The 21,632-nt window shown below is 38.5% G+C and overlaps 1 long non-coding RNA gene across 1 annotated transcript in view; it reads left to right on the top strand.

Annotated features, from left to right (window-relative positions):
• The first annotated feature begins 9,509 nt into the window (after nt 1–9,509).
• Nucleotides 9,510–21,632, top strand: part of LOC115290781 — a 13,976-nt gene continuing 1,853 nt past the window's right edge. Inside the window, exons 1-2 of the long non-coding RNA XR_003908192.1 lie at nt 9,510–9,580; nt 19,659–19,842. This is a non-coding gene — a long non-coding RNA (uncharacterized LOC115290781). The remainder of the gene's footprint in view (nt 9,581–19,658; nt 19,843–21,632) is intronic.

Here is a 21,632-nt window from a genome sequence, read left to right as displayed (position 1 = left end):
GACTTGCCTTGTCTTCACCCCCTCCCTTGGAAGGTCAATACCTACCCTGCCTAATCCCAGAGCAATTTGGGGGAAGACTTGGCAGATTTGTATTTCTACTTCTCACATTCCTAAAACAAAATGTTCCATTCTGGTGCAGATTTGAACAAAACCCACGTGCACACTGAGTGATTTGTGATTCAAAGGCAAGGTACTCAATGATGAGTCTTTAAAAATGTTTTGCAAAATTAAAAAAAATTTAAAGATAAGGCAAAATTACATTTTGTACAGAGTTTTCTTAGAACTAATGTGAGAAAGGATACTGGCCCTCACTGTTACCAGGTTAATGATTGTGTAGCCCCTTTGAACAAATGGTTCATCTTGTACCCTTCTCTCACCCCTACTCTGTCCTGGTTCCACTAGAGATGTGGATACATTGTAGAATGTTCAGCTGTGTCAACGCTGACCCCCTTCCCTGCTCAACTGTGAAAAATGTAGATTGAGACTGAGTCCTTGGGAATGTGGCTGTTTTCCAGAAGGAGGTTAGGTCCCAGACTCCCTGTAGACAGATCCCAAATATCTGTGAAATAGCCCAAGATTGTCAAATCTTTCAGATCATATGTTTCCAAAGGTCATACTGGACTGAGAAACCCAATCCAGACCTTGAGTCTGGTTAGGCATTCTGAAATTCCAGTAAAAATTAAGAGTTCCGTTGAGAATGGCCAAGAGTTGGATTCCAGTTCTGGTGAGTTCTGACCCCAGCTAGGTATATATCTTGCAGCAACTTACTGATACTCCCTGACCCTCACTTGTCGAGGGATCAGCTCTGTGAGGTTTACTTTGTGAACTACTGGCATAGTTTCATAGATTTCCTGAGACACTACAATTGAAAACTAAGGAATTCTGAGAATAAGATCTGGAAGATTATAAATGATTCTACATATAGCCTTTCTACTCTTTTTGTTATGATGGGATGATGAAAAATATTCAAGGCATTTGCATTATATAGAATTACAGAAGAAAAGAAAACAAAATTCTGGACACTATTAAATTAGGAAACTGAGGCAAGGAAGAATGAAGGCATTTGACAGAATCAGAAGTTAACAACCCCCACCCCATTTCTATTCTACAAGACTTAAGAATAAAAGGCCATTTATTATTTTGCGTACCAGCACCCAGCAACAGTTTAAAATCAGTTGGCAAATAGTCTGGGAATAGTCTCCCGGTTTTGTTTCCCCCATTTTATCTGGTGTGTCTACAAAACAGTGTAGTGCACAACAACAGCAGAGATAATAAAGAAGCTGGATCAAGACCAAACATAGCAAATGCAGTCCCATGATTTAATAAAAGGTTCCCTGTTGACCCTGGAAACTAAGGAGTGGAGGAGGAGAATAGTTGATGACTCAACAAAAGAAAGCTAAAAACATGTGGTAAGTAACCATTAACTACTGCAAGTAAAAGAGGTCCTTGAAGACCTTTATTTTCCTTTTTTTTAATCAATTTTGAGAGAGTAAGGAGACTCTATTTTATTCTTATTTATTTTTATTTTTATTTTTTGAGAGACAGAGAGAGACAGTGCAAGCAAGGGAGGGTCAGAGAGAGAGGGAAGCACAGAATCTGAAGCAGGCTCCAGGCTCTGAACTAGCTGTCAACACAGAGCCCGATGCAGGGCTTGAACTCTTTGTACAAACTGTGAGATCATGACCTTAGCCGAAGCCAAAGGCTCAACTGTCTGAGCCACCCAGGCGCCCCAGGAGACTCTATTTTAAAAGTGATCCTTGCTTTACATTTCACCTTGATGTAGTGTTTGTTTTTTCTGTTTAACCGGGGAGGAAGACGATGCCTGGCAGGCTCAGTTCATAGGGCATGAGACTCTTGATTTCAGGATTATAACTTCAAGCTCCACATTGAGGGTAAAAATTATTTAAAATAAAACCTTAAAAAAAACAGCAGGGAAGACAAAACATAGAGAACTAAATTCAAGATCAGGGGTGACTAGGTAGCTTGGTTGGTTAAGCATCAGACTCTTGATCTTGGGCTCAGATCATGACCTCATGGTTTCTTGGGATCCAGCTCCTGTTGGGCTCTGTGCTAACAGCAAGGAGCCTGCTTGGAATTCTCCCCCCTCCCATCTCTGTCCTTCCCCTCTCTCTCTCTCTCTCCCCCCCCATCTCTGTCCTTCCCCTCTCTCTCTCTCTCTCTCTCTTTGAAAAATAAACATTTTTTTTAAAGTATATAAGAATCTTAGATCATTTAGATATTAAATCTAAATGCTTGGATAGGAATTTTCTTTTTTTAGGTTGTTTACATCTCCATGCCTTCAAGTCACTTTCTTTCAGATTTAGCAAGAGGATTGAAAATTTTTGCAAATTTGGGTCCCTGGTGAAACAACATCTCTCAAGTATGCCCTTTGATATGTGCTCTTGATGATATCTTCTCTCTTAACCCAATGCGTGGCTTGGCTGGGCATCTTGTGGCTTTATCTCAGCTTTTATTTAAGAAATATTTCTTCCAGGGGCGCCTGGGTAGCTCAGTTGGTTGAGCTTCCAACTTTTGTTTTCTGGTCAGGTTGTGATCCTGGGTTGTGGGATCTGGCTCTATGCAGAGTGTGGAGTCAACTTAATATTCTCTTTCTTTCTCTCTCTGCTCCCCTCCCCCGTTAAAAGCTCGCTTGCTCGCTCTCTCTCTCTCTCTCTCTCTCTCTCTCTCTTTTTCTTCTTCTCTCTCTCTGTCTAAAAAAGTTTTAAAAAATTGAAAAGAAAAAGAAAAAGAAGTATTTCTTCTCGGCAATGGTAAGGCTTCAACTTGCCTCTCTTCAGATTTAAGCAAGAACTGTTCTTCTCTCCATAACTTTAGATATATTTTATTGTTTCTAAATGTCTTATGTACCAAGTTTATATTTTTTATCACCTATCTACCTTGATACCATATATGTTTTTCAGGGTTTTTTTTTAATATCGTGTCATTTTCTTTGATGAACTGACTTTATTAGTTTTTCAGGGCTTTGTTTTTTTCCTCAGAATCTCAGGCTGTAATATACCTTTGGGAATTGCCCTAACAATAAATGCAGTCCTCTTGACCTGATTGGTTGTGGCATTTGGGATTGTGTTGTGTTGATGGTGGCCCAACTGGATAGGCTCCACACTGGCTATTTTGACCCTTCAGTGACCATCTATTAGCTTCCCCCCTCCAAAGCATGGGTTTCCAAGTACATCCACATTTGGAGTATGTCCCTTCGCCTTTAAAAGAGAGGGAGAAAATAGAGAAAAGATGAAAAAAACAAGCTAAAAAAAAAAAGCAGAGAGGCACAGAGATGGATCCAATGGTCAGAATCCACTCAAACGACCTGAGCCCTAGTCTTGCTTAAACTTTACCATGTCTTGTATTTTACCAGTAATATTCAAATAAACCAACTGTTCATAATATGATATTGAAGTCCAGAATGACCTGGCATGAAGTTTCATAGAGGGGATAGGATTTGTAGTTAGAGGAATGGAAAAGATTTGGATGCATAGAGAGGAGGAGGAAGAGTCGCCTGAGTGAAGGAAACAGCATGAACCAGGACACCAAGACCACTGCGAGAGAGGACTGAGCGAGGGCCCCCAGCTGAAGGTACAGGCAGAGTAACGTGGGCACAACAGCCGGATCGGGAGCATGGAGCCACACATCTCCCTGCCATATTAAAATGAGTAGTATGGAATTTTTTTCTGAGAAAATTGCTGAAAGTTTTCGCAAATAACCTGTTCAAAACAAAACAAAACAAAACAAAACAAAACAAAACAAAACAGGAGCGCCTGGGTGGCTCACTTGGTGAAGCTCCGATTTCAGCTCAGGTCATGATCTCACAGTCTGTGGGTTCAAGCCCCATGTGAGGCTCTGTGCTGGAAGCTCAGAGTCTGGAGCCTGCTTCTGATTCTGTGTCTCCCTTTCTCTCTGCCCCTCCCCCACTCACTCTCTGTCTCTCAAAATAAAACAAAGACATAAAAAATTATTTTTAAACAAAACAAAACAAAAAAATTGCTCTGTAAAGATAGGCACTCTGGGTGAATAAGAAAGCAGGAAGTTTCCGGGCCCTTGAAAAAGCTTCCCTCTTTTATTTTTTTTAATAAGGATAAATTAGATAAATTTCTAATACTTTTTTTAATTTTCATTTTATTTAAATCCAAGTTAGTTAACATATTTAGTGTAATAATGATTTCAGGAGTAGAATTTAGTGATTCCTCACTTACATACAACACCCAGTACTCATCCCAACAAATGCCTTCTTGATTCTCATCACTCATTTAGCCCTTTCCCCCACCCACCTCCCCTCTAGGAACCCTCAGTTTGTTCTCTGTATTTAGCAGTCTCTTATAGTTTGCCTCCTTCTCTGTTTTTACCTTATTTTTCCTTCTTTTCCCCTATGTTCACCTGTTTTGTTTCTTAAATTCCACATATGACTGCAATCATGATTTTTATCTTTCTCTGACTGACTTATTTTGTTTAGCATAATACACTCTAGCTCCATCCACGTTGTTGCAAATGGCAAAATTTCATTATTTTTGATCTCCAAGTAATATTCCATTGTAAGATACCACATCTTCTTTATCCATTCGTCAGTCAATGGATATTTGGGCTTTTTCCATAACTTGGCTATTTTTGATAGCTTTGCTATAAACATTGGGGTGCAAGTGCTCCTTCGAATCAGCATTTTTGTATCCTTTGGATAAATACCTAGTAATGTAATTTCTGGGTCATAGGCCTCTTTTTTTTATATTTAAAGAAGAGATACTGTATAAACCAACATTATTGATCATGTATAATAGAAAGCGTGTGTGTGTAAGTCAAGTAAGGTAAAAGACATAAGCACAAAGCCTGGCCAAATATCATAAGAAGTCTGCCCTATTCCAGTTAAATCTTACCAAGCGTCATACTGGGCTTCATCCAGGAAGGCCAGGAGAGTCTTGCTACTATCATAATCATTATTTTGGCAATATGAATTGTGGGAGGAGGCACCGATATTTCTCTATCATTACTGCATATATAATTCACAACCCTCTGCTGTCCACACAATGTGCATTTATATAATCTAAATTTCAAGATCCTCTGTCACAAGCCAGACTTACGTCCCCAGTGCTCTGTCACTCTATTCTGGCTGGCTTTCAGTATAGGAATTTGCTCTCCTTCTATCTTTATCAAAATTATTATTTTAATTAATACAGAGAAAGTTTGCTATTTTTAATGCCATTTTGTTATAACAGAAAAGGAATATGAAGTTAGTACTACAAAATTTTTTTCAGTGGGTTTCTTAGATGCTTGATCAAATTTCCAGACCATTAGTTCCATCTTTTTGTGCACTTTCCTAAAATGAGATAAGCCTGATACATATAATAGGACACACATAAAAGGCACCTGAAGGCAGATTCCATTTAACACTGATTTTTAGGGGTGCCTAGGTTGCTTAGTCAGTTGAATACCCAACCTGATTTTGGCTCAGGTCATGATTCCAGGGCCATGGGATGGAGCCCTGCAATGAGCTGACCATAGAGCCTGCTTAAGATTGTCTCTCTCTCTCTCTCCTACTCACGCTCTCTGTCTCTCTAAAAACAAAAACAAAAAACACTGATTTTTAAAAAAAATGTATTAATTACCCTAGGATCTAATTAAAAGACCCCTGCAATACCTAAAAATTTTTTCTTCCTTGTTTTTTTAACATTTTCCCCACAGTGGAGACAAAAACAATGTTAACTTTATGTGAATTCTGGTAAATTATCTAAATTTGTGGCACTTTAATGAAATATAGAAAATGATATTACTTAATCCTAACTGAAATAGTTTAAAGTATAGCTGCACCCATTAGTGGAACATATGGCAATATACATTATTTCCCAGGAATATTTTGTAAACTTAACTGCTAAATAATTTTAAAAATTATTTTTTCTAGAATCTGTATGAGAATGAGTGAGATAGTCTAATCATGGTTCAATATTCCACATCTCTAAATATGTTTGTACATTATATCTTATATTTCACACCTGCTCATTAATTACACCTAAGATATGCATGCACGGTTTTAAAAATATATATATATGTGCAATTTAAATTTAAGTCAAGGAGCCACCTTGCTGTTTGTGGGTTCAAGCCCTGCTCAGGCTCTGTGCTGACAGCTCAGAGCTGGAGCCTGCTTTAAATTCTGTGTGTCTCTCTCTTTGTACTCCCCCCACCCTTGCTTGCACTCTGTCTCTCTCAAAAAAATTAATAAGTAAACATTAAAAAAACTTTTTAAATTAAGTCAAAATAGAAAAAGTACACTGGGCAGGAAATCATAAAACAAACATGGCTGGCTTGGAACAGTCAAATTTCTGCAAACCATGAATGTGAAGTTTCATGTTTTCAGACTGAATAGCCAGAGGACTTTGCCTTGTGTTCAAACATTGTTCTAGCTAATAGAATCAAAGTCCTGGAAAAAGACTTCAAGAAGTTCTGATAGTTCTTTTTCTGCCTAGTCCAAGAACAGATTGCAATTCAATCTAATGGGAAGGTCATGCTTATTTAGACAGACTTATTTTTAAAAACCACCACAAAATTACTTTTCTTACAATTATTAAACAAAATATTCAAAAATCAAAGAAAACTTGAATGATTTTGGTCTCCTGCAGAACCGTGGTCAGCAGAATTGTGGTCAAAGATCACTAAAGTGACCTTTCCATCTTAGAACTCAAGGTATATTGCATCTGCCAATAGTTACTAAACAAAAAAGTCATTCATAAAGCAGCATAATTAGCGGCACAAAAACAGTAAGGGCTTTTTGCCACACTTTGTCTCCATGACTTTTAGGTAGGTTCCAGTCCAGATGGCTTTCAGCCATAGATATTGATGAGAAAGCTGTTTCCTGCTTACACAGAGATCATGTCCTACAGCAACATGACAGTCTATGCCTACCTCAAACTGTCCCCTGTATTCCTCGTCCTTAATAAACACAAAGACCTAGGAAAGGCCTCACAATCAGTTACTGACTAAGAAACCCTTAGAACCGACTGACATTGTTGACCTATGTTACCCAGATCAGCCTCTGTGCTACTGCACTCCTAGGTAGGGCACATACTTGAGAACTGTGTTTCTTAAATTTGGTGATAATTGCAAGATCCTTGGGCTGGTAAATAGCTGTTTTCTTTTTCTGCCCCCATACTCTCTATTTTAAAAAATTTTTAAGATCGTTTTGATGCTGAAAACTGTTGCAAATACCTATCTCTTTAGTAAGGTGATAATGGTAAAGGAAATTGATAGCTTATAACGAAAGGAGCTCCAGGTGACATAAAAATGTAAGAAATACATTGTGCTGTGTGACCCACACCAGGGACAAAAAGAGAGGTAAGAGCTCGGTTACAGACTCCTCCCTACAAAGCGCTCAGGTACAAAAGGAGTTATTTATTCCCCAATCCATACTGGACAAATCTGTCTGGGTCTAGGACCACCTTAACTGACCTGAAAAAGAATATACAGAATGCAAATTAGCCCACCAGAGCTGGAGAAACCTACTTGGATTTTTACTTTGAATCTGGTATAATCCAGTTTCTTCTGTTATGCTTCAACTCATTGCATAATGAGGTCTTATACCCACAAGAAAAATTGTCTGTACTTTGAGGCAGACGGCATCTGAAGAGGCAGTTTCTGTGTAATCTTTCATCTACTTCTCCTTCGGCTTATTTTAAGCAAAGGGAGACAAAGGTTTGATTTATTAAAGTTGAAAGAACCTAGATCCAAATATTTATGTAAAAACCTCTTTTTTTTTTCGGTAATTTCCCTTAAATGATGTTTCAGATACATAAAATAAGAGCTGATTCAGGATATACAAATTTTAAGGCCAGGGGAAATTCATATGAAGTATACTCAACATGGAAGTTTCTCCTTAGGCTATGTTTGGGGTTGGCTGATCACATTGCATAAAAGGCCTATAAAATCCACTGTGAAAAAAAACACCTGACCTAAGCCAGAAATAGCATGTTTAACTACCATTTGCATTAAGAGACCACACAGAGAGAAAAAAATATAATAAAAGAAAATCTGGTAAGATGCTAAAAGATATACCAAGGAAGTGGTCTGCCTTTGGTTTCCTCAGTGAAAACTGCAAAGAAATAAAAAGAGAGTATCTCTTCCCCTTCCTAAGTACTCACTCAGGGCCAGTTTTTTAGGCATAGAAGAATTGAAGGACAAATGCCGTAAGACATTCCCTGAAAGAACAAAACAGTGCAGAAGGGCAAATAAACCTCCGATCAATAGAAAAGAAACAAAAATTTCTAGTCATTCTAGAAATGCCCATATACTTAGGAACTTTCCCAAAGTAGTATAGTCTCAGTTTTTCCTAAGGTAGTATAGTCTCAGTTAAAGCTCCTGAAGTCACCAAAAGGAGGGGCGATACGAGCACCTGGCTGGCTTGTTCAGACGGGCGTGAGACTCTCGATCTCAGGATCTTGTGTTCAAGCCCCGTGATGGGCATGGAGCCTACTTAAAAAAAAAAAAGGTAACAGGAGGAATGCTACTTCAATGTGGCTATGCACTACTCAAATAGGGACCATTTGGTCGTGACTCTTTTCTTTTTTAATGTTTATTTTTGAGAGACAAAGCTCAAGCTGGGCGAGGGGTAGAGAGAGAGAGGGAGACATAGAATCCGGAGCTGGCTCCAGGCTCTGAGCTGTGAGCACAGAGCCCACCCAGCATGGGGCTTGAACCCACGAACTGCAAAATCATGACCTGAGCTGAGATCGGACGCTCAACAGACTGAGCCACCCAGTCGCCCCTGGTTGTGACTTTTTCAATGCCTTGTCTTTCAGTGCTGTGGGTAAAACTACCCATGAAGCATGCTTCTCCAGAAACACCATAACCAGTTTTCCCTTTCTTTGCATTAGTCAATTTTTAAACCTTGAAACTCATTTCTTTCTGTAAGTGAATTAATTACATTCTGCAAAAAGAAAGATGATACTTTGGAGGCATAATAAAACTGCGTTGTAGTCATTACCAAGAAATAACATGGCCATCATTCTGAGAGACCAGAGTTAATTTTATGAAGGGTTAGATTACATGTAACAGAAACAAACGTATGTGTACTGCAGAAAAGGAGTCTTAATAGCATCTAATCAGAGAGATTCAATTCAGTTTTTGAAAAACACTTACCACAGTTCCATTATACTTGATAAAAGTCATATCCAAAATAATGGGGATGAGAAAGGTCCCAAGTCAATAGCTAGCAGGTGGGTGGTTCTAGAAGACCGTGCAAAGATGTAGAAATAAAGGAAGAGAGAATTGAGCAAAGAGGGTGTAGGAAATGAGAAGTGGAAGAAAGGACACATGACATTAACAACAAGTAGTCCTGTGAGGCAAGAATTTGAACTACTAAATCCTGTTGTCTGATGGAATGCACCCAAAAAGAAAGTAAACAGCTAAATTGGTTGAAGATAGATTTCCAAGAAGGTTTTTTACAGAGTACCCAAGAAAAGTCAATATTTTGGTAGCACTGGGATCCACGGCCCATGATTATTTTCAGACAACTGAGGAGAGAATGAAGAGTAATCCACTTGAAGTCATGACACAGTGAAGAAGACAACAGTGGAGAATCATCACTGAGGTACAGTTAAGCCTGAGCCTAAAGGCACAGAGTACACCAGCTTATGTTCCTAAGGTGATGCTGCTCTCATTGGGGGAACTTTCCCCCATAAGCCAAACAAAAAAATGTCACTTATAGCAGGCTCCCTCTGGGAGGAACCTGAGGAAAGTCACACAAAAAGAGGAGAGGAAACCAAAAGAGGGTTTTTAGTCTCACACATCCTGTGCCTTTTTCAGCTGCTATTTTGAAAGATAAACATTACATTTGTGGTTGCATTTTTTTCTAGGTTAAAGAAAGACAAAACAAAACAATATGGTCCTGAAAAGAAAAGACCAGAAGAGCTAATGACCTTGGAAATGCAGGCTGCTTTCCTGGTTTTAAAAACAAAGCAAGACCAAGAAAGGAACCTTTAAAAAAAAAAGTAATGGAGAAACCTGGAAGGCCTTGCATGTATCTCCAGTGCCTGCGGGCCCCCCAACTGGTTCTAAAGTAACCCAAACACAAAGACATACTGTCAAACGGGGAGTCTGTGAGCAGACAAAGGACCCGCCTTACCTGTATAGCTGCATGCCATTTGTACGTTTCATTCAATTGGCATTTTATATGCAAGGTGTTTTGTTCAACTGGGTTTTATTGAAGGTAGAGTGTTTCCATATTCTCCTTAACTAGATAATTAAAGCTGATTCTATTTAGGAACCTAGCAGAATATTCTCCTGGGTCTGAAGGCAACTTACTTTACCACTCCATACAGCCTCCTGGTTTCATACTGGATACCAAGGTTGGCTCTTACTACTCCATCCAGGAACCCTGCTGTCATTGCATAGGACACCACTAAAGTTATCTTCTGATATTTGAAAATATATAATTGGTTGGCAATGTATTCATTTCCTATGGCCACTCTAAAAATTATCGCAAACTTGACGGCTTAAAACAAGAGAAATTTATTCTGTCAGAAATCTGGAGGCCAGAAGCCCTTAAACCAATATCACTAGACTGAAATCAAGGTATTGGCAGAGCCTTGCTGCCTCCAGAGGCTTTGGGGAGAACCCATCCTTTGTCTTTTCCAGCTTCTGGTTGCTGCTGACATTCCTTGGCTTGTGGTCTCATCATTCAAATCTTCAAGGCCAGCATCTTCAAGTCTTCCTTCGTTCCTTCTTCCCCTCCTCCTCCTCCTCCCCATTTCCCTCCTCTTCTTCTTTTTCTCCTCCTCCTTCTCCATTGTTGTCATCGTCTTCTTCTTCTCCCCTCCTCCTCCTCCTTCTGCCTCTTTTCCTCTCAGTCCTCCCCATCCTGTGTGTGTGTGTGTGTGTGTGTGTGTGTGTGTGTGTGAAATTGCCCTCTGCCTGTCTCATATGAAGACACTTGTGATGACATTTAAGGCCCACCAGATAAGTTCCCCGTATCAAGATCCTTAATCTAATCACAACTGCAAAGACTTTTTTTCAAAATAAGTTGATATTTATAGGCTCTAGGACCTGATATCTCTGGGGTCTTTTTGTAGCCAACTATAGACATGTGCTTCATTCTCTCTCATGTACATAGTAATACACAGTACCCAAACTCTTCTAGGAGTCCTTACTGGACTACTTAGAGAACAATTTAAAGGCCCGCAGTTGTTTAGAAACAATCCAAATGTTTTTTGCTATTTGGAGAATTCCATATAAAATTACTTGTAATGCCTTTAAAATACTATTGAATTTCTATTGGATGATGAAATAACCTTTGTGGCATTACTGACTTTGGCAAAAGTTCGAAGTGGTATCCTTATATTCAACTAAACACCTTCATTATCAGAAAATACAGTATTAACTATAATGATGTTGATGATAAACCATAATGAAGTACAAACTGGTTTGAAAAGTTAAGTTTATTTAAACCTGCAAATTTCAGGGTCTCATAGGCTCTCAAAGTTCCAGGTATAAAGATATAATCAATAGGTATTTTTGTGATTTTTCTAAGCTGAACGTTGTTATTGGCATCATTAACAAAATGAGAGATAAGACTGCTATTTAGAGATGATCTGAGTTTCAACATGTTTGTCCAAAAACAAGAGAAAAAAAAATTAGGGAAAGAAAGTAGAAAGAGAGACAGAGAAGCAGAAGCAGAGTTCCTATTATAGAATTAGGTAAAACAAATTTGAAACTAAAGCAAGTGAGAAATAAGATTGCTATGCGATGGTAAAAAGTATAATAACACGTAAGATATCAACATTAAATCTGTCTTCAAGAAACAAAGCAAACAAATGCCTAAAACAAAAGATAATGCAGAAATACAGGAAGAAATAAATAGGAATATATTCATAATTGTAAACTATAAAGTCCCACTATCAAAATGGCAGATTGATTAAACAATTAATTACATAGCTGAACGATGAAATAGAGTAGAATTAACAGACATGGAGAAAAAAATAGACTCTCTCCTTGAGAAGTAGAATGAGATGCAAAGATGCCTACTGAACAAAAGATCATAATTCAACATGTCATTTCGTCTACAATACAATAACAAGAAAAAATTTTTTAGGTAACCAGCCATCTGGAAAGCATAGGACACTCTCTTAAATATCTGAGTCAGAGAAGAAATCAGAACTACTGATGAAACGGTATATTTTACCAAAAGCAAGTTGTATATGTTAGAAAGTTCAGTAAACTGTGGTTGATGGTCCAAAATTCTTTCCACTCCAGTGATATACAGCAAGGAATTTGTTTCTGAATTGGGTACATACAAAATTTTGCCAGTGAACTGAAGTCTGTGAAGAAAACCTTTTTTGCTCCTTTAAGAGAATCAAAAGAGGAGGGGCGTCTGGGTGACTAAGTCAGTTAAGTGTTAGACTTCAGCTCAGAAGTAAATTTGAATCCTGCATCAGGCTCTGTGCTGACAGCTCAGAGCCTGGAGCCTGCTTTGGATTCTGTGTCTCCCTCTCTTTCTTACCCTTCCCTGCTCATGCTCTGTTTCTCTGTCTCAAAAAAAAAATTTTTTTAACATTAAAATTAAAAAAAAAAAGGAGATGACCTGCCTACTTCCTCTGGATTTGCCATATGCTTGGATACGATGATTGGAATTACCTAAGCACATTGTTGCCAATCTTAACAAATATAAGAACTGGACAGAATCTGGATCTTTGATGGCATCATTGAAATGATACAGTGGTCAACTGCAGAGCTTGTCCAACCAAGACCTCTTACTAAGTTAGTTAAACTGTTTCCTTCTTAATTCAGTTTTTATTGACTTTTCTGTTACTATACTAGCAAAAATCCCAGCTGATATCAAGTATAAGAGTAAAGAAAATGTTTTTAAAAAGACTAAAGAAAATATGTATGTCACAATGCAATTTTTTAAAAAGCAGCAGAATACAGTCATATGTGAAAATACGTAACTGTTAGGAATGGCTAACACTTAAAACAGGATTTACCGTTGGCTGTGCTCTGAGCTAAGTATTTTACATACATTAACTCATTTAATCTTCATAACACTTCTTGAAATGGTTGTCATTATCAGTCCCATTTAACAGATGACCAGGTATCTGTTGACAAATTGCTAATGATGGACAGAGCCAGAATTTGACCTCAAGCAGTCTAATTCCAGAGTGCCCTTATGCATTATGCTATCCTGCCTTTCACCTCTCTGTATTTCTCTCTGATGTAAAAGAAAAAGGTTATTCCAAATAAAGAATTAGACAAATACAGGCATACCTGGTTTTATTGTGCTTCGCTTTCTTGTACTTCACAGATAGTGAATCTCTTTTTTACAAATTGAAGATTTGTGATAACCATGTCAGCAAGTCCATCAGCACCATTTTCCAACATTTGCTAACTTCATGTCTCTGGGTCGCATTTTGGCAATTCTTGTGATGTTTTAATTTTTTCTAATTATTATTATATTTGTCATGATGATCTGTGAGCAGTCATTATAACTTTGTGAAAGCTCAAATGATGGTTAGCATTGTTTAAAAATAAAATAAGTTTAAAGTATGTATTTATATTTGACATAATGCTATTGCACACGTGATAGAGTACAGTACAGTGTAAACAAAACTTTCATATGCACTAGGAAACAAAAGAATTCATTTGACTCACTTTATTGCTTTCACTGTATTGCTTGGTCTGGAACCGAACCCACAGTATCCCCCTCACCCAGGGATGCCTGTACATGTAAACATTCCAACTTGCACTTGATAACATGGTTAAGAGACATGCACACTGTATCAATTATCTGTTGCTGGGTAACAAACCAGCCCCAAATTTTGCGGTTTGAAACAAAACAATTATTTATTTTGCTCATAAATCTTTAATTTGGGCAGAACTCAACAGGGATGTCATATTCCTGTTTCTCAACAGCATTAGCAAGAGTGACTAGTCTGGTGCTAGTGCGTAAACATGACTCTCTCACATGGTTGGCAAGTTGGGGCTGGCTGTGTAACTGAACTCAGCCAGGACTATGGGTTGAGGCCCTCAGGTGGCCTCCACATGGGCCACTTTATAGGCTGCTTGGGCTTCCTCACAGCTAGGTGGCTCCATTTTAAGACAAGGTGTATCTTTTGATACACTTCTTTTGAACCCAAACATTCTATAGCCCTGGAGGTCACACAGTGTCACTTCTGCCAGAATTACAAAGCCGCTCAAAATCTAGAAGAGAAGCAGAGCTCTTACCACTCAGTGGGGGCAGTGTCAATGAGAAGGTATGAGAGACTGTTTGGTTTATCCAGACAGATTAGGCAAATACAATCTACCACAAACACCTTCATATATGTGAGAATACAGACAGGGAGTCATTACGTGGGAAAATGTGGTTACACATGTGAAAAGAAAGTGTCAGTTTAAGAACTTCCAAACGAGTTAAAATTTTGAACTCAGTGTTGGTGGGGCTGATAGTGCACTATGAACTGGGTTAAGTGTTTTAGGAAGCTGCTTGGTGGTGTTCATACTCTTCCCCACAATGAAAAATATTCTTAATACTAGCAAGATGTCAGCAAATATGATGATTCCATTCTGTTTAATAATTACATGGGTAGTACAAATGGAATTTTATAGACTTATAAATATAAGTAGACATGAACACATATTTGGTAACAAAACAGAACAGAAATAGTATGCATAAAATATTAGAACTATGCCATATATGTTCATATATACTGACAGATTAAAAGTGAATATGCAGCAATAGAAATAGAATGTAATGGGCTTTGTGGTCTTTTATCTGTAAAAATTTTTAAATGTGTAGTATTGATAAGTGGTTTTAATTTACTATATAAATTAAATATATCATAAATTCAACAATCAAAAATACAGTACATTAAAGAAAGGACTCATAAAAAGAGAGCCATTCTACTTCATCACACATAGGTTAATACATATTATTTATTGAAAATGTTGGATATTTAGGGGTGCCTAGCTGGCTCAGTTGGTAGAGCATGCGGCCCTTGATCTCTGCGTCAAGCCATATTGGGCATAGAGATTACTTTTTTTTTATGTTGGATATTTAGTTAAGAATAATTTTCTTGCCTTTTAGAATTTAGAAGAATTACTGAGCTAAAATTAGAAGATCCTTAGTATAGCTTACAATAACAGTCAGTGGAAGTTAAAGCCTCCCTGACCACCACCCCCAATTTTTTTAAGTTTATTTATTTACTTTGGGGTGTGTGTGTAGGTGGCTCAGTCGCTTAAGCATCCACTCTTGATTTCAGCTCAGGTCATGATCTCATGGTTCATGAGTTTGAGCCCTGCAAGGGGCTCTGTGCTAATAGTATGGAGCCTGCTTGGGATTCTTCATCCCTGCCCCCTCCCCGTCTCTGCCTCTCCTCAGCTCATTCTCTGTCTCTTTCAAAATAAAAAACGAAAAAACTTTTAAAAAGGTTTATTTATTTATTTTGAGAGAGAGAGAGAGAGAGAGAAAGTAGGGGAGAAGCAGAGAGAGAGGGAACAAATCCCAAGCAGGCTCAGGGCTGGATCTCACAAAGCATGATGTAATCACCAAAGCCAAAATCAAGACCACCAAGGTGCCCCCTACCCCATTTTTTAAAAAATCACGAAAGAACTAACTCTCAAGAATCCTGACTGGAGATGGAGGGTGTGAAGAATGCCCTCCCTGCCCACCTGCCCCAGTTCCTCAAAATTATAAAAATTATAAAGATGAAGAGGAATTCATTCTATTGCTTGAAAATCAAGAGATCAAGAGATCTGAGTTTTTTAAAAATTCCAGAAACACTGAAAGCTTTTATCATCAGATTAACAGAGAAAACATCAGTTTTTAACATGCTTTTTTTTTTAAAGCTTATTTATTATGAGGGAGACAATGTGAGGAAGAGAGGGGTAGAGAGAGAGTGAGTCAGAAAATCCCAAGCAGGCCCCATGCTGCCAATACAGAGCCCAATATGGGGCTCAAACCCATGAAAACCTGAGATCATGACCTGAGCCAAAACTGAGAGTCGGATGCCTAACTACTGAGCCACCCAGGTGCCCCTAAACCTCAATTTTAAAGGGAGTGCAGTTGTAACCAATGTGCGTATTGATGTTGGTGGCAAAAGAGTCTGGGTGTGAGGTAGGAGGGGGTCTGTGGGGACGCTGCATTTCTTGCTTGGTTTGCTGTGAACTTAAAAGTGCTCTAAAAAAATAACGTTTATCAATAAAAAAATATATAACAACAACAACAACAAAAACCCCTAGTATATTCGAGACGTTAGAGGGAGGAATGTTTTAAATTCAGAAACATTGGGTAAAGGAGCGGGGAAGTTCTTTGGGCAAATCTTTTCTGAGCAGAAAGCAGGGAGAACATTTCCCTCCAGCCCACTTGGTATGGAAAGGCAGGGACATTCTTCAGAGCATGCATTTTCAGCTGGGGGTATGTGCTATCACTCTCAGTGAGGGTGGGGAAAGAGGAATTTGGATATTGCAATAATATGGCCATCTCTGTGGTAGTTCATTGGCCTTAAGTGGTGATTAGTGGGGAAAGTGCCTGTAAAGGTTCCGTTGGAGGACAATCATGTGACAAAGGTTGAGGAACAGTGCTCCAGAGAGAAGTGAAATGCAGATGGAATCGGAGAGAAACAGGGAGCTCCTCTTAGCACCTCATTCTTGGCCCATCCACAATGACCAGAGACAGTGGCTCAGGAACAGAACCTGCTCCCACGGACAGGGATGCTGGGTTACAAAGACAAACAGCAAACCAGGAACCATCAGGCACCAAACCCAAGAAATAAAAGCATGAATGCCCAAGAAAATAGTTACTAGAGCAAATATGATTTTAAATTATCTATAATCGGTAACCTCAGAGTTATGAGAAGATACTAAAACCATAACAGCAAGAAGTTTTTACTTAAAGAATTAAATTAATTTACCTATTTTAATTAAATTATTTACATGTTTTTGTTGATCTTGAAAACAAAAAATGTAATAAAAGCCCTAGTAGATAAACCAAATAGCAAAATAAATAAAATGCAATTCATTTGCATTAATCAATTTTTTTGAAAAAAATGTATTCCTACATATAGATGTGGTAGGGTAGTTTCCTAAAATAATCTCTAATGATCCCTGCTAGTGATATAATCTTGGAAAGTTGTAGTTTACTTTTGTATGAGACAGAAGCTTCATAGAACAACTTTAGAAAATACTTACTCCATAGAGCTGCTGGGAAGAAGTATTATCACAAAATGTACCTCAGCTACACTCTTCACCAAGTAAGACATTTTTTCTTTCCTTTCTACTATGGTGCCATTGTCTTACTGTGTAATGAAGACTTTTTTTTCTGCTGTTACACAGAGGGATCCTAGCATGAATAAATAGGTTTGAAGTGATTCAGTAACTCTCTAACTTCACTGCATAATCATAGTGAGTAGAGCACTGAGTCATTTGGAGAAGAAATAACATGTCTTAAGTCAGGTGAATAAGAACCCCTTTAATAACAGTAGCCCTCAAATTGCATATTTACTGTATTCTACAATTAGCAGTTAATTACAACAAGAAACTAATTATCCGTATATTATAGCTTAACAAAGTAGAAAGGGAAAGCTTGCATGATCTTTGCAAAGGTGTCAAACAGGAAAATTGGAATGTCTTATAATTCCTAACTTTCTGATATTCCTTTGGACTTCTGCAATGAACTTATAGGTCAGACACACTTAATTTAGCTGATAAAGATAGGAGCTAATATATACTCAGCACCATTATATGCCAGGCATTGTGTTAAATGGTTTAGGTATATTAGGTAATGCATCCACAGGATATCTACCCAAGGTAAGTACTACTTTTATTATCCCCATTTTACAGGTGAGAAAACAGAGGTCCGGAGATATTTGAGCAATGTGTCAAGGTCTCACAGCTAATAAGCGCCAGAGTTCAGTGTGAATCTGGCAATCTGCCTCCAGAGCCTGTGCTTTTTTTTTTTTTAAGTTTATTTATTTTGAGAGAGAGAGGCAGAGAGGGAAGGAGAGAAAAAGAGGTTGAGAATCCCAAGCAGGCTCCTTATGAAATACGGAGCCTGTTGTTCAAGGCTCAAACCAAGGAACTGTGAGATCATGACTGAGCTGAAGCCAAGAGTCCCATGCTTAACTAACCGAGCAATCCAGACACCCCTCCAGAGCCTGTGCTCTTAACCGCATGCAAAATGGAGACATTCTGGGGCTATGGACTTGAGAGGCTGGGGGCCTGGAATAGGGTTTTGGAGTGGGAGTTGAGAAATGAACTGTGCTATTTGTCAGTCCCAATGAGTCAGGATGAGCTGCTGCTGCCTGATGAAACTGTTGAGTCTGCTTTTAACAGGTTATAACAGGTCACTTATATCTTATTATGCTTGCATCTTATTATATCTCTGTTACTTTTTCTCTTGACTTCTTTTCTTCCTTTGTTTCTGTGGATTGCTATCGAGCCTGGGGAGGGGTGGCCACCAATAACAGGCTGGAAGTCCTCATGTGCTGAACAGAGTGTGCACATGGAAGAGGAGTTGAGACACAGCAGAGAGAGGTGCACATATGGTGCTCTTGCACATTTCAAAGCAAAATATGGGAAGCCTAGTTTCATTCTTTTAACATATCGATGTTTTTCAAAGTACATCTGTTATTGGTTTTTTTCCTTTTGTTGTTAAGATTTTCATAGAAAGATATATCACTAGCTAGTGACTATTTTAATTGAAAATTATAATACTAGTATATACTCACTGCAACAACATATCTTAAGACTACAGATTTGTGTAAAAACTTTTCACCTGGATCAGAGATTTAGATGTAATTTAGACCCATAAAATTACTGGGAGAAACATTAGTGAACTTAAATAATCTTGGAGTGAAGGAAGGTCTCCATGCATAAATCAATAGTCTTAAATAATGACAGTAAACATTAATCAATACATTATACTGCATAAAACTTTCTCATTAAATGTGCCACAAATGAATTAAAATGATTAACAAAAGCAGGTGAACAGAATTTATAATATCTATAATAAATAGCTATTTTTAAAAGTACACACAAAGAGCTACTTCAGATCAATAAGAAAAATAAAATTAAATCAAAAATAGACAAAAGGGCATGAGTAGTTTACTAGGAAAAAATATAAAAATGCCTGGGCCTCACTCATAAATAAAAATATTAATTCACTGGTTATATGTAATATTTATCTGATCACCAAAGGTTTAAACTTTTTATCATACCCAATGTTGGCAAGGATATGAAAAAATAATTAACTCATATATTCTTAGCGGGAATATAAATTGATATAACCTTTTGGAAGGCACTATATCAGTATTTATGAACATTTTAAATCCTCAGATTTATTGACCAAGCAATTCTAGTAGGAATTTATTTTATGTACATATTAAAGCAGGCACACCACGGATGCCTGGGTGGCTCAGTCAGTTAAGCCTCTAACTTCAGCTCAGGTCATGATCTCGTGGTTCATTAGCTTGAGCCTCATGTCAGGCTCTGTGCTGACAGCTCAGAGCCTACAGCCTGCTTTGGATTCTGTGTCTCCCCCTCACATCCTCTGCCCCTCTCCACTCATGCTCTGGCTCTGGCTCTGTCTCTCAAAAATAAATAAACATTAAAACAATTTTTAAATAAAAAATAATAAAACAGGCACACTAAAGCATGTGTCATTTTGCCCATGTTTGTAATAGGGAGTAACTGCAAGCAACCTAAGCGTCCTTCAGTAGGAAATAGAGGAACAAACTATGCTTCCATCTGACGAAAGACGATGCAGTATTTAAAGTGATGAAGCTGATCTACACGTGCTTACCTGGAAGAATGTTCAGGATTCTATGATTTAGTGAAAAAAGCAATTTGCTGTACAACACCATTTGGGTATGTGTATTCTATAGCACATGCAAGTCTTGGTTACTATGCTTTTGTTGTAAGTAAACAGAAAACCACGAAACTTATCAGATACCATAATTGGATGTGTGGAGGCTAGTTGGGTATAGGATTAGCTGAACGTGCTGATCCAACTGTTGTCCTGATTCTCCTGGCTCAGCCTCCTCTGCTGAGTCCTCAAACTGGTTCCAGAAGTTCTGGGCTTCACTTTCAGGCATGGTACTCTTGGGAGGAAACTCCCCAGCAAATTTCCCTTGGGATTCTCATGGGTCTGAACTGGATCATGGCAGTGACTCAAGAACCCCATTCTCAGCCCATTCCCCTGGGAAAGGGAAATACCCTATGCTGATGACTTAGGCCTGGGTTTTTGAACCACTTACCAGCAATGGAGAAGAATTTAACATTTTTTTCTGAGACCAGTCAGAACTCTCCCAATAGGTGAGCTCAGGTAAGGTCAACACTACCCTCTCAACAACAACAACAAAAAAAACCAAACAACAAATAAAATGGCAACAACTGTACATGGAATAGAAGGGAGTAAAAGGATGTGAGGGTAGATACAGATTTTTATTTTTCATTTCCTAGCCTTCTCCACATTAATTTTTTTTATATAGCTGCATGCGTCTGATTCAGGATCACAGCAGGAGTCATACGAACAGATGGCATACTCAGAAGGGTTTAATGAAGAGACTTTAATAAAGAGATTTTATTTGCCAAGGTATGAGTGAGGTTATAGGAACAAAAAAGGGATGGTGAAGCAGGCAGGGACGGACAACAGGAAATTGATCCTAGCCAAAGCCTGAAGGGGGCAGAGAGGTGGTGGGTGGGGGTGAGAGGCAAGGAATGACAAGGAGGGAGCCTTAAGTGAACTAGTGCTGAAGGAGAATCAAGAGCAGCCACTGCCTAAAAGAAGGGTGAGGCAGGAAGGGAGTGCTATGTGGGAACAAAAAAATACCTCATGTTCTGCAGTCTCCATTAGCCAAACCCAACCAGAAATTACAGGGCAAGGGTGAGGCAATCTACAGAGGTCAGCCTCCTGGGACTGAGAGTAGGAGGGAAGGATGGGTAATGGATGTTTGGGAGGAGAGGAGGTAAAGGACCAGCACAGCATAGATTTCCTAAGTGAAAGCATTAACACTTTTTTTTCAAATTAAAAAAACATGGGAAGTCCTGTCACATGATACAACATGGATGAGCTTTGAGGATATTATGCTAAGTGAAATAAGCCAGTCACATAAAGACAAGTACAGTACGGTTCTACTTAGAGTAGGAAACTAAAGTGGTCAAATACATAGGAACCGAAAGTAGAATGGTGGTTAACAAGGGCTGGCGGGAGGGAGAAGTGCGGTTTTATTGCTTCTTGGGAGCATAGTTTCAGTTTTGCAGGGTGAAAAGCGTTCTGGAGATCAGATGCACAGCAATATAAATAACACCACCACTGAGCTCTATAAAAATGACTGCGATGGATTTTGTGTGCAGTGTGTCACTGCACTTACTATCTTGTTTTAATTTGCAATTTTCTCATGACATATTATGTTGAGCATCTTTTCATATGCTTCTTTGCCATCTCTTTATCTTCCTTGGTGAGGTGCTTTTCTCCCCTTTTTAAAAATATGGATCAAAACCACACTGAGATACCACCTCACGCCAGTCAGAGTGGCTAAAATGAACAAATCAAGAGACTATAGATGCTGGCGAGGGTGTGGAGAGATGGGCACCCTCTTACACTGTTGGTGGCAATGTAAACTGGTGCAGCTGCTCTGGAAAACAGTGTGGAGGTT

This window comes from Suricata suricatta, chromosome 4, assembly GCF_006229205.1.
Source record: "Suricata suricatta isolate VVHF042 chromosome 4, meerkat_22Aug2017_6uvM2_HiC, whole genome shotgun sequence".
In the NCBI taxonomy this organism is placed as follows: Eukaryota; Metazoa; Chordata; class Mammalia; order Carnivora; family Herpestidae; genus Suricata; species Suricata suricatta.
This window is presented reverse-complemented; position numbering and strand designations above follow the sequence as displayed.